This window comes from Bufo gargarizans, chromosome 2, assembly GCF_014858855.1.
Source record: "Bufo gargarizans isolate SCDJY-AF-19 chromosome 2, ASM1485885v1, whole genome shotgun sequence".
Taxonomy (NCBI): Eukaryota; Metazoa; Chordata; class Amphibia; order Anura; family Bufonidae; genus Bufo; species Bufo gargarizans.
In genome coordinates this window covers 458,059,233-458,072,536 of record NC_058081.1, presented here as the reverse complement: position 1 = coordinate 458,072,536, position 13,304 = coordinate 458,059,233, and positions in this window count along the sequence as shown.

Sequence of the window (13,304 nt, the reverse complement as noted above, 5' to 3'; positions counted from 1 at the left end):
CCTCGAGCTGAGTTTGGAAGTTAAGTCACTGACATTAAAGAGGTCATTCAGTATGAAGCCAAGAGCTTAGTTGTAATGTAGCTCTCACCTCTTGGAGACTAAGTCCATCTACAGCAAACAATAGAACACATAGATAAGTATTGATTTTTTATTTATTTTTTGGAAACTGTTACACTTTGTTTCTTTGTGCTTGCTCTGTTAGGACAAAGAGTAAAAACTCCAAAATGCAATTAGAACATCAATTAGGAAATAGATAAAAGTATAAACTAACAGTATAGTAAAACTATAAAAGGTGATGTGCATTACATCTAAAGCAAACACTTGTCCTCATACTGAGCCTTATTCTGTAAACTAAAGAGCCATTTCAAAGAGCCAAAAGTCATTTTGCCCTCCTATGTAATTGAGTGACAGATATTGAGTAAAAATCACTATTGGTGGAACCCCTGAAAACTTCCTTTCTACACTGTGTTTTCAATAGCAGAGCAAGGGCACAGGCTCTGCTTCGGCTTCCTGGCGACATCTCCGCATATGACAACACTATCTGACAATAGTGATGGACGAACATCTGCCGGGACGGTTCACAAACGCGATCTCCATTCATTATTTTTTTTAATGCGAAATATCGGCAATATAATTTTCGCATACATGCATGCGCAAATGCACTATACAGTACCCAAATGCACTATAAAGAAAGTATATTGGTATATAACACCCCGCTTCAATCAGTTTTTTTGGGGGGGCGACTGGTATATCACACAAGTAGAAATGATTTGTTCCAATAACGTCCCTCTATATACCTGCAGTATCGCAGCAGAACCGCACACAACTGCCGCACAATACAAAAGCACTATAATATACTTTCATATATTATTTCATATACTAACATAGAAAGTATATTATAACATTGTACAAGGAAGACAATCCATTAGAATATACATAAAGATAAAACATAACCTTTAATCATTTTACTATGAGAGTACATTCACACGTCCGTAAATGTTTTGCGGATCCACAAAACACAGACACCAGCAATGTGCATTCCGCAATTTGTGGACCACACATCGCCGGCACTATAATAGAAAATGCCTAATATTGTCTGCAATTGCGGACAAGAATAGGACATGTTCTATTTTTTGGTGAAATGGAAGCACAGATGCGGAAGTGCGGATCCGCAAATGCGGATGCGAACAGCACATTCCGGCCCCATTGAAAATGAATGGGTCTGCACCCGTTCCGCAAAATTGCGGAACAAATGCGGACCCATTTTGCGGACGTGTGACTGGAAAAGATATCCCTCAAAATGAAAATAAATTCAATTATTAAAGTTAAAGGGGTTCTGCACTTAGTTTTAACTGATGATCTATCCTCTGGATAGATCATCAGCATCTGATCGGCAGGGGTCCGACACCCAGGACCCCCGCCGATCAGCTGTTTGAGAAGGCAGCGACACTCCAGCAGCGGCGCGGCCTTCTGCTGTTTACCACTGGCCCAGTGATGTCACGACTAGTATCAACAGGCGTGGGCGGGGCTAAACTCCATTCAAGTGAACAGAGCTTAGCCCCGCCCACGCTAGTTCATACTAGTAGTGACGTCACTGGGCCAGCGGTAAACAGCGAGAAAGCCGCAGCGCTGCTGGAGCGCCGCTGCTGGAGCGCTGCTGCCTTCTCAAACAGCTGATCGGCGGGCGTCCCGGGTGTCGGACCACCGCCGATTAGATGCTGATGATCTATCCAGAGGATAGATCATCAGTTAAAACAAAGTGCAGAACCCCTTTAAGCAAAAAGCATAGATGTGGTAGGCAATAACAAGTGCTCAGCGGCACTAAATCAGGTGCTTGGCGGCACCAAATCAGAAACCATATGTCCTACCACAATCCAGGGGGTTCCAGTGCACATCCATGAATCACGGAGGGAAAGCAAAAACCATCTATCCCTGGGCTAGATGATGATGTTGTATTGAAGGACAGGGTGGGCAAAGAACTGTCCCTGACATTGCCCTATAGGGGGGTGCTATTCTGGGCCCTGATAGCCTAACCACAGACCACCCGCCCTGATAAGAGCGACCCCGTCCTGAACCTTACCCTATATAAAAATGGCCCTAGTAAGCCCCTAGCCCCTAGGTCCCTGACTTCCAGGTGATCACTATATAGATCTATGTGTTTTTGACTCATTATAAAAGTATATTATAAGTATATCGCACACCTATGTGTATCACACATATAGATAGCACACCTATACTAGTCCATAAAATTACTTTTGTGACCCTATTAGCTAGCGTTTGGTGTCCCTAACAGCCTGTCCCTGCTCCACACAGCAACCTCTCCCTACACTGGCAAAACACTGAATGTAAAATGGCGGCCAGATCAGGTAGGGGGTATGTCCATGTGCTGAAATGTCTCAATTGGCTGTTCTGTACCACCTGATGGATGTGTCATGGGTCAAAGTTCTTCATAATGTAAAAGAATATGGCGGGCGCGAATATCTCCATATGTTCGCATGTTCGGCGAATCGCGCACATGCATAGTTCGCCGCGAAATGACCGCCGGGTCAACAAACTAAGAGATTGTTCACATTTTTTTATGAAGCAGATGCAAAACATAGATTTTGGCTGTTAGATTTCTTGTAGTTGTAGATATTTCTATTTTATATGTACTATTCAACCAGTGGCGTACCGACAATATAGGCAGACCATGCACTGGCTATGGGGCCTGTGAGGTTAGGGGGCCCGGCCAGGCTGCATGGCTCCACCCCCTTTCCAACCTGAATACACGCTGCATACCAGTAAGACTAGACAGATAAATACCGGCCCCAGTCCTGTGTCCTCCTCCTGATTCCTCCCCTCCTCCTTGCCTCTGCCGGCTAATGGCATTGGCCCCTGCCTCCTGTCTGTCAGAACAAGCCAAGTAAATTTAGCCAATAATCAGGGAGATTCTGTGCTGCCTAGAATGCTTATTGGCCAGATGAGACCTGACCTCTGCTCTGTGTTCTGCCGGTGAAGTGTTACAGTCCAGCACCTCTGTAATGAGAGCAATGTGAGAGCCCTCAGCCCATCCATCTTCCGTGAATCCCGTGGCTGAGATCCTAAATCCTGGAGACCTGCAGGAGAGACTGTACAGATTCAACCAGCAGAGGCAATTGCAGCAGTTGACATCTGTGTGAGTGACTGTGCTGCAATGTGGAGGGAGAAATATGGGGAGGTCTGTGTGGCTTGCACTAGTAGTAATAGCTTACTATAAGTGCAAGACAACCCTTCCCTCATAGACCCAGCACCCCCATAGAAATACGAACCACCCCACCCATGTATGCTTCATGTACTGAGGGACGATCCATTCCTTGCCTCTCATTGCCCTAATACTTTATTTAGCTGGATCCACCCTGAGAACTTGAAGCATACTGCATCTCTATTTATATATATATATATATATATATATACACAGTGCAGACCAAAAGTTTGGACACACCTTCATTCAAAGAGTTTTCTTTATTTTCATGACTATGAAAATTGTAGATTCACACTGAAGGCATCAAAACTATGAATTAACACATGCGGAATTATATACATAAAAAAAAAGTGTGAAACAACTGAAAATATGTCATATTCTAGGTCAGGGATCAGCAACCTTCGGCACTCCAGCTGTGGTGAAACTTCGACTCCCAGCATGCACACTTGCTTAGCTGTTTTCAAAACTCCCATAGAAGTGAATAAAGCATGCTGGGAGTTGTAGTTTCACCACATCTGGAGTGCCAAAGGTTGCTGACCACTGTTCTAGGTTCTTCAAAGTAGCCACCTTTTGCTTTGATTACTGCTTTGCACACTCTTGGCATTCTCTTGATGAGCTTCAAGAGGTAGTCACCTGAAATGGTCTTCCAACAGTTTTGAAGGAGTTCCCAGAGATGCTTAGCACTTGTTGGCCCTTTTGCTTTCACTCTGTGGTCCAGCTCACCCCAAACCATCTCGATTGGGTTCAGGTCCGGTGACTGTAGAGGCCAGGTCATCAGGCGCAGCACCCCATCACTCTCCTTCCTGGTCAAATAGCCCTTACACAGCCTGGAGGTGTGTTGAAAAATAAATGATGGTCCAACTAAACGCAAACCGGATGGAATAGCATGCCGCTGCAAGATGCTGTGGTAGCCATGCTGGTTTAGTATGCCTTCAATTTTGAATAAATCCCCAACAGTGTCACCAGCAAAGCACCCCCACACCATCACACCGCCTCCTCCATGCTTCACGGTGGGAACCAGGCATGTAGAGTCCATCCATTCAACTTTTCAGCGTCGCACAAAGACACAGTGGTTGGAACCAAAGATCTCAAATTTGGACTCATCAGACCAAAGCACAGATTTCCACTGGTCTAATGTCCATTCCTTGTGTTCTTTAGCCCAAACAAGTCTCTTATGCTTGTTGCCTGTCCTTAGCAGTGGTTTCCTAGCAGATATTCTACCATGAAGGCCTGATTCACACAGTCTCCTCTTAACAGTTGTTCTAGAGATGTGTCTGCTGCTAGAACTCTGTGTGGCATTGACCTGGTCTCTAATCTGAGCTGCTGTTAACCTGCGATTTATGAGGCTGGTGACTCGGATGAACTTATCCTCCGCAGCAGAGGTGACTCTTGGTCTTCCTTTCCTTGGGCGGTCCGCATGTGAGACAGTTTCTTTGTAGAGCTTGATGGTTTTTGTGAGTGCACTTGGGGACACTTTCAAAGTTTTCCCAATTTTTCGGACTGACTGACCTTAATTTCTTAAACTAATGATGGCCACTCGTTTTTCTTTACTTAGCTTCTTTTTTCTTGCCATAATGCAAATTCTAACAGTCTATTCAGTAGGACTATCAGCTGTGTATCCACCCGACTTCTCCACAACGCAACTGATGGTCCCAACCCCATTTATAAGGCAAGAAATCCCACTTATTAAACCTGACAGGGCACACCTGTGAAGTGAAAACCATTTCAGGTGACTACCTCCTGAAGCTCATCAAGAGAATGCCAAGAGTGTGCAAAGCAGTAATCAAAGCAAAAGGTGGCTACTTTGAAGAAACTAGAATATGACATATTTTCAGTTGTTTCACACTTTTTTGTTATGTATATAATTCCACATGTGTTAATTCATAGTTTTGATGCCTTCAGTGTGAATCTACAATATTTTATAGTCATGAAAATAAAGAAAACTCTTTGAATGAGAAGGTGTGTCCAAACTTTTGGTCTGTACTGTACATATATATACATATATGGTATATATACAGTATATATATATATATATATATATATATATATATACTCACGTGAAATCAACAGATAGGAACACAATTTTGCGCTTTGAAAGCAACCATTCGCGCAGTCTTGTCAAACATCTCCCGCATTCACAATTCCCAAGTGCGAAGCGCATTGTCTCGGATTGTACTGAATTGGTGACCACATTAGAAACGATGGCAGGCAAATTTAGGGAACAAGGTTATCCCCGCAGACTGTTAGACGAACAAAAGAATAAAATTCTGCATATCAAAACAGAAACAATACCAACCATTTCTGATAAAACTCAAAGAGTACCATTTATGTCCACATACTCGGGATGTAGTATGGAGATAGGACGTATTCTGAAAGACAACTGGAGTATTTTAAGTAGATCTATCAAAGATGTACCAGAGTTTAAATTCCCTCCCCTTCTATCATATCGTAAAAACAAAAATCTTAAAGACCATTTGGTCAGAGCAGATGTTGGCCCCAAGAAAATCAGTGTGCAGCGGACATTGACGCAGCCGGGCCTTGGATGTTATCCTTGTCTCGGCTGCGTCAATTGTCGGCATATCTGTAAATCCAAATCCTTTATACATCCATCTACAAATAAAGAGTATCCCATCAAGTTCCATCTGATTTGTTCTTCACCATATGTAATTTATGTATTGGCTTGCCCCTGCAACCTACTATATGTTGGGGAAACGTCCACAGAGTTAAAAGTGAGATTGAATAATCATAGAAATTCAATAAGGAAAAAACGTACTGATCTACCAGTATCCAGACATTTTGGATCCCTTGGGCATTCAGAGCGGGATTTAAGATGCTGGATCATTGACCAGGTTAGACTTCCCAGAAGAGGCGGCGACCGCATAACACTTTTGAAAAAAAGAGAGTTACGCTGAATATATGACTTGGATAGTCTGCACCCTAGAGGTCTTAATGTTGAGTTCAGGTGAGAGCCACTGGATCCGTGGCTCACTCCCGGTTCCCCCTTATGTTTGTGGTCTGTCCTCCTCACATTTGTATAATGGTGTATGAGAACTGTGAAAGACCAATATGCTATTGCAATTTAATATATGTTTCTCTGGATGTGGATCCCTGAACTTCGACCTTTTGGAGGCAATACGGCCCTATATGGACATCAGTGTTCCTTATTCATGCGTTTCTTAGACATATAACTGTTTCTCAATATGATATGGTTGCCACAATTGGAGAGGGGTCATCCCTCTATGACTGCTAAAATAACCGGCAATTGGGCCCGGACTGTCGGCGGGGATCATGGAAATGTTCCTCTCGGACACTCATGGCTCTCTGGTCTGGTGTCCCGCCTGAAAAGTCGGGATCCCGGTCCAGATGCTGGGACATGTAGGAGATCCCTACAGCGGTCTTATACCTTTGCCATAAATTTGTATCCAGATAGCAGTTAGGCACAGAACACCAACGGAATTATAGGGCATGTTTCCCTTAAGCAAAATGGCAGCCGCATGTTGAATATTTAGAACGCATGCACATGAACCCTGCACCATGACGCATAGGATGATGTCAGTTTGGTCATGCGCAATGAAGAGTTGGAGACACGCGACGAACACGATGGTATATGTGGGCTCCATGGCTACCTAAGGTCGTATTTCTAGGATCCTCATCTATCACTCAATATATTACCACTCATGTAACTAAGAATGTAATTGATATAAAGCATTATGTATGCTTGGTCCCACGCTGGGGGATAGCTTTGAAGCTATAGATTATATGGCACCTATCACTTTATGCACAATGCACTTTTTTTACTCACATGTATCAGATGTATGTAATTTAAATTGATTTTAGCCACACCCTGATGGGTTGGACACTTTGTAGAACTGCTTTTATATGCCTTCACTTTCACTTGTTCCATGCTTGAGAAAGGCTCTTGTGAGCCGAAACGTCGCAAGACTTGCCATAATATGGGTGAATAAACCACAGTTTTTTATCGCTATTCTGGAATGCAGTCCTACTTCTTCTTTTTCTATATATATATATATATATATATATATATATATTTATATTTTTTTTTCTGCTCTGCTATGTACATGTACAGCATTGTGATGGTGAAAGCTCAAACATTCAACCTGCGCCATCAGCTGTTGGTATAACACACTGCTTCAACTGTCAGGACTGGAGCTAGTTCAAATGACACCATTTACACCGTTTGAACATTGCAAACATAATATATAATACACATAAAATGTAAATAAAAGGAAAAAAAATGTAATAAGCAAAAATATCCACTAAAGTTTTCTTAATTAGGGCTCATGCACACGAATGTATTTTGTTTCCGTGTCCGTTGCTTTTTAGCGGAAAATTCTGACTGCACATCATGTGCTCTCTTAATCCGTATGTTTGATGTCTGTTCTATAGTCCTGCACTGTTTTGCAGACAAGAATAGGCATTGTTACAATGGTTCCCCGGTTCCACCCCCCAAAACACAGATGTTGCACGGACGTCATCCGTATTATTTTGCAGATTTGCATTTTGCGGACCGAAAAATACATACGGTCATGTGCATGAGCCTTTATTCTGATTTTCTTCATCAATATCCCTGCAACACCCCACACCCTCACTAATCAGCTATTTTTTTTGGGGTGGGGGGGAGTTTGCTATGGGGCCCCATGATTTCTACAGTATGTACACCCCTGTATTCAACCAAGGTAACCTCCATAGACAAAATGTTTACATCCAAAGTATAAGATTTTTCTTTGCCCATGACTTTCTTTCAAATCATGGTGTGAGATGATAATCCTTTTCCAATTCAATGCACAGCTAAGTACCCATGATATTTATGATATGTTTGAACATGTATCTTCATTGGATACATGCCAGGTAGATATAGGATTGAACATATGACAATGCACGGGTAAAAAATAGCAGATAAAGCCGGATTTACACATTTACTTCTTATTCCATCTTTATCAGTGCGTTCTACTCCATCCCTAGAGGTAAAGTTCTTGTGGGTTCCAACATCTGTTACATCCAGTGTCACTAGAAGAAATACATGATAATGATTACACTCCACTAAAGCTCATCTGGAAAATGTTAATAAGATGTGTCATGCTAGTTGTATTAAAACTGATAATTAGTTCTGCGTAGTTCCACCTTTGTGGATGTTCTGGCCTTCAGCCCATGTTAAAAAAAAGTGTAAGGCCGATTCATTGGCCTGTATTTGTGGGAGGGGCTTGGCCACCTACTTCAACGGCCGGCGCCCTCCCACAAACGTACGTAGTGCAGAGTCCTGTTTGGAAGCGCGCTCGTACCTGGCTGTTCCTTCATGGATCGGGTAAGTGCAGGCGTGCGTGCAGTGGTCGGCCCTTTGGTGCGTAGGGGCCGCCATACGCTGCGCCGGTTTCATCCCTCCTGGCCGCTTCACAAGCGGCACCTTGTCATCCTCTGGAAGGGGGGGGGATGTAGCCAACACGGCACCCCCCTCCTCCACTGCCCAGGCTCGCGCACGGCACCTCTCTCCGGCGGGGGGCGGAGCCAGTGGTCACATGACGACCAAACCCCCCGCCCGCCTCCCCACCCGCTCCCGCCCCCCTCTTCTCGGCCGGCACACAGCCTGTGCCTGCCTCGCTCCCTCGCCGGGTCGGCAGCACAACCAGCTGTGGGCCGGCAACCCCCACTCCCCAAAATCGCCAGGGGGCACATTTTCTCCCCACGCGGTGGAGGTGCCCAGCCGGCGGGGGGCGGCCCCTCGTCCAGTAGGGGGGCACCCCCGCACTGGGCACCCCATCAGGGAGTGGTGGCCCCCCACGTGGCACGTCCTACACAAGGGGGGAGGCATGTCTGATTAGGCCTCCCCCCATGCCAGGGGGCAGCTCCGTTTCCCCACGCGGTGGAGGTGCCCAGCCGGCGGGAGGCGGCCCCCCGTGGAGTAAGGGGGGCACCCCCGCACTGGGCGCCCCATCAGGGACCGGTGAGGCCCCCCACGCGGCACGCTTAGCCTCGGCAAGATGGGGCCCTCGTCGCCAGGGGCCCCCCTGGGCCAACCTCATGCCTGAGGGCTGCGCTGCTCCCCACGCGGCAGAAGTGCTCAGCCGGCGGACGGCGCCACCCAGGGACAGAGAGGGCCCCGCACTGAGCACCCTGTCAGGGACATGCGTCAGCTCTCCACGTGGCACTCGTCTCATGTTTGCAGGGATTGTCAGCCGTTGCCAATATCCATCCCCACGTGGTTCATGGTACCAGGGAACTCCGCGTTCCCCACGTGGTTACCATGGAGCACGGCGGTGCAGGCAACGGCTCGCTCCCCGCCCACATTAAAGTCTGGCACGGGCCGCCGTGCCGCCTAGATAGGTAGGGGTTTTTTCCATCATCAACGCAATGCACTGGAAAAAAAAACAAAAAAAAAAAACACCCTCTCCCACCAGTCACCATACCTCCCCTCACGAACACGTCCTGGTATTGAGCCTCACGCATTGACTGGTTCTTTTGCATTTATTCCGTTGTTGTTTTCCAGGTTCTATACAGTGGTTAGTCTGAGAGAAGTTGGTGGGATCTCAATAGATTTTTCCTTGGCTACCAAGGTAGTGAGGTACACGTCGGGGGATGGGAAGTGGTTGGCCTCAGGCTGGGGTCTCATGTTTTTTTTGTTAACGCACAGGTCATTTTCATTTTATTACACTTCCGTGAAGTCAGTGCATAGGGATTCTCAGTTGGTAAGTACGTCGGGTCTCCTTGCATGGACTCCCGTGTGGCGGTTCCTGGCCATTCCTTCACGGCTCTTCTGGTTCAGTGTGCATACCTCACGGCAATTGTTCACTTTTCTGTACGTGGTCAGACAGCTGCACGGGTGCCAGCGACCATCAGGCTAGTCGGTCATGTTACGTTACTCTTTCCACAGCCGCTATGTCACGTGCTTCGGACATTGTCGACGCGTCGGTGGACGAGGTCGTAGCACAGACATCCGAGAGGGGCAGCACACCGTCCCTACGTGCTTGGACAATTCCTAGGCTGATGGCGGAGTTGACAAAGCGGGGCGTTCCTTTCCCGGCAACCGCTAGGAAAGCAGAACTATATCGGCTGTGGAGAGACTCCCTGGCACCCAGCGCCAATGATCCCCCTGCAACCACGATGCAAACATCGCTGACTCAGATACACGTCATGCTAAACAGTCTGACGTCGGCCGTCACATCCATGCAGGCGAGGTTGGAGTCCATCGAGGCTCGCAGCACAGTCGCACCAGTTTCCTCCCTCGAGGTTCCGGTCGCCTCCACCTCTGCCATAGCAGACATTCGTTCTGCCCAGTCCGTCCCTAACGTGACTCCCTCCCACTATGTCCCGCTCAACATCAGGAAGGACATCCTGGAGGGTAGGGATGTCAATCTTGCGTCTCTACTCATAGCATCCAGGGACCTCTCTGATAGGGTTATAGCTTGTGGAGAAGTGTCGGTGGTACTAAGGAGCCGCGACCACCGGCTCAACCGCAAATTGTCCATCCCGGAATTCGTCATGGCATTTAGTCTTTTCAGGGATGTCATTTGCACTGCCAGGCCGGACAGGAGGGAGGAACTAGACCATTATCTCTTCAGGGTCACAGAGTTGGGTCATAGGTATGGAGGAACCGCGTTCTACGACTACCACTGCTCATTTGCAGCTAAGGCGGCAGCGGCTCTCTCCCAGTTTCAGCACGTCACTGACTGGTCCAACCTGGACACTGAGCTTTTCTGCAGACACTTTGCAGGTCTGAAGGCTCCCTCCTGTTCCGCCTGTCAATCTATCTTCCACTCGGTTGAGTGGTGCGACAAGTCCGCCGTCAGCACGGCATCCTACCCCTCCAGCTCGGCAGCTGGTCCTCTTGAGGTCTTCAGGCCCCCCAGCTCAGTAGACAAGCTGGGCCGGCCCATCATTCAGCTAGGAAGGGCACAGATATGCAACAACTTTAATTATGCCTCTTGTAATTTTGGGCAGTGCCGGTTGTTGCATATCTGTACCAATTGTTTCAGGGCCCACCCCCGAGTAGCATGCTCATTAAAATCCGTAAAAAGCTACATGAGTGTGGTCAATATCAGCCGTCTACAAGAATTCTTGCGAGGCCACCACAACCCTGGGTTTGTTCAGTTCCTGGTGACAGGATTTCACGAGGGTTTCCACACGGGACTGATCACGACTCCAGAGTCCACACACGAGTGCAAAAACCTTCAGTCAGCCGAAAGAAATCCCGCCTCGGTAGACGCACTGATAGAAGCCGAGTTGAGCAAGGGGTTCTTAATCGGTCCCTTTGGTGTGCCCCCTTTTCAACGCTGGAGAGTCAGTCCCGTGGGGGTAGTCACAGGCAAGTTCAGCGGGAAGGAGAGACTCATTATCGACTTGTCGGCCCCACACGGCTCCCAGGTCCCCAGCCTCAACTCCCTCATTCCTTCGGAGGAAGTGGGCATGAGATATGCCTCGATAGACCAGGCTATCGCTATCATCATGAAAACGGGCCCAGGGTCCTGGCTGTCCAAAGCCGACATATCGGATGCCTTCAAGCTGCTTCCCATCATGCCAGCCCTCTGGCAGTGGCACGGCATCAAGTGGAAAGGCCTGTACTATTTCTCCACTAAGCTCACCTTCGGTTCCAAGAGTAGCCCCTGGCTCTTCGATCAGTTGGCTCAGGCACTCCACTGGATCCTGGAACACGTAGTCCTCTGTGAATTTGTCATCCACTACCTGGATGACTTCCTGCTGATTGAGAGGCCAGGGGCACTCCCCCTAGGGCTGGGCAAGTTACTCAGGTGCTTTTCCCAATTAGATGTCCCGGTGTCCCCCAAGAAAGTAGAAGGCCCGGCCACAGTCATCACCTTTCTTGGCATCGAATTAGACTCCCAGCGCATGCTAGCTAGATTGCCGGCGGACAAGTTAACAAGGATTAGAGGAGTCATTCACAGGTTCGCAGTCACGACCGTGGTCACTAAGGCGGACCTTCAGTCTCTTCTGGGCATGTTGAACTTTGCCATGCGCATCATCCCACAGGGCAGAGCTTTCATATCCCGCCTACTCACGCTCTTGAGTTCCGCCCCAGAACAGAACAGCCCAGTGTGCTTGGACAGTCAAGCCCTAGCGGACCTCCACATGTGGGATCATTTCCTGAGCCAGTGGAACGGGGTCTCCTTATTTGTACCCGAGCTGTCGTGTCAGTCGCCTACAGTCTTTTCAGATGCAGCTGCGGGCTCAGGGTTTGCCGCCATTTTCGGCACCCACTGGGTGGCAGACGCATGGCCTGCCGAGGTGGGACAAATCCCAGGCTTCCTCCAGACCTCGGCGCTGTTCGAGCTGTACCCCATTGTGGTAGCCGCCCTCATTTGGGGCAAGTTTTGGGCACGTCAGTCTGTTCTGTTCGTGACTGACAACACAGCCGTAGTGGACATTCTCAATAGTGGAATGTCGAAATCCAGCCAAGTCATGTGTTTTCTCAGACGGTTAGTGCAGCTCTCCCTGCAACACCACTTTCATGTTTTTAGTGCGCATGTGCCAGGTGCTCAGAACGGGGCTGCTGACGCCTTGTCGAGGGCTAACTTCTCCCGTTTCTTCCAGATAATGCCAGAGGCAGATGCGACAGGCGCCACCATCCCTCCTCTCGAGTCCTTAAGGCTAGTGTAGCCGACCACCTTGGGACGGCCCACGCTCTAATACGCCATTCCCTCTCGCCTAACACGACCAGGGCGTACAACACCGGGTGGAAGACGTTCTGCAGGTTTCGAGGAGAATGTCCTCAGGAGGACTCCAGTTTTCCAGAGTACATCCTGGCGTTCATCGGGTATTGCCACTCTGTACGCAAGCTCTCCCACGCTACAGTGAGGTCATACCTGGCGGGAGTGCAACACTTTCTCTCTCTTAGCCACCCCGAGCTAGCATCAGTGTTCACCTTACACACTGTCAAAGCCGCCCTCAAGGGTTTAAGCAAGTGCGGGCCTCAAAGCCAAGTACGCAGGCAGCCGGTCACCGGCCCTCTTTTCCGCAAACTGTCTGATGCCTTGGACGGTAATCCTTTCGGGGTTTTGGCCAGCCTGGTACTTAAATCCGCCATCTACTTGGCCTTCTACGGCTTCCTGAGACCTGG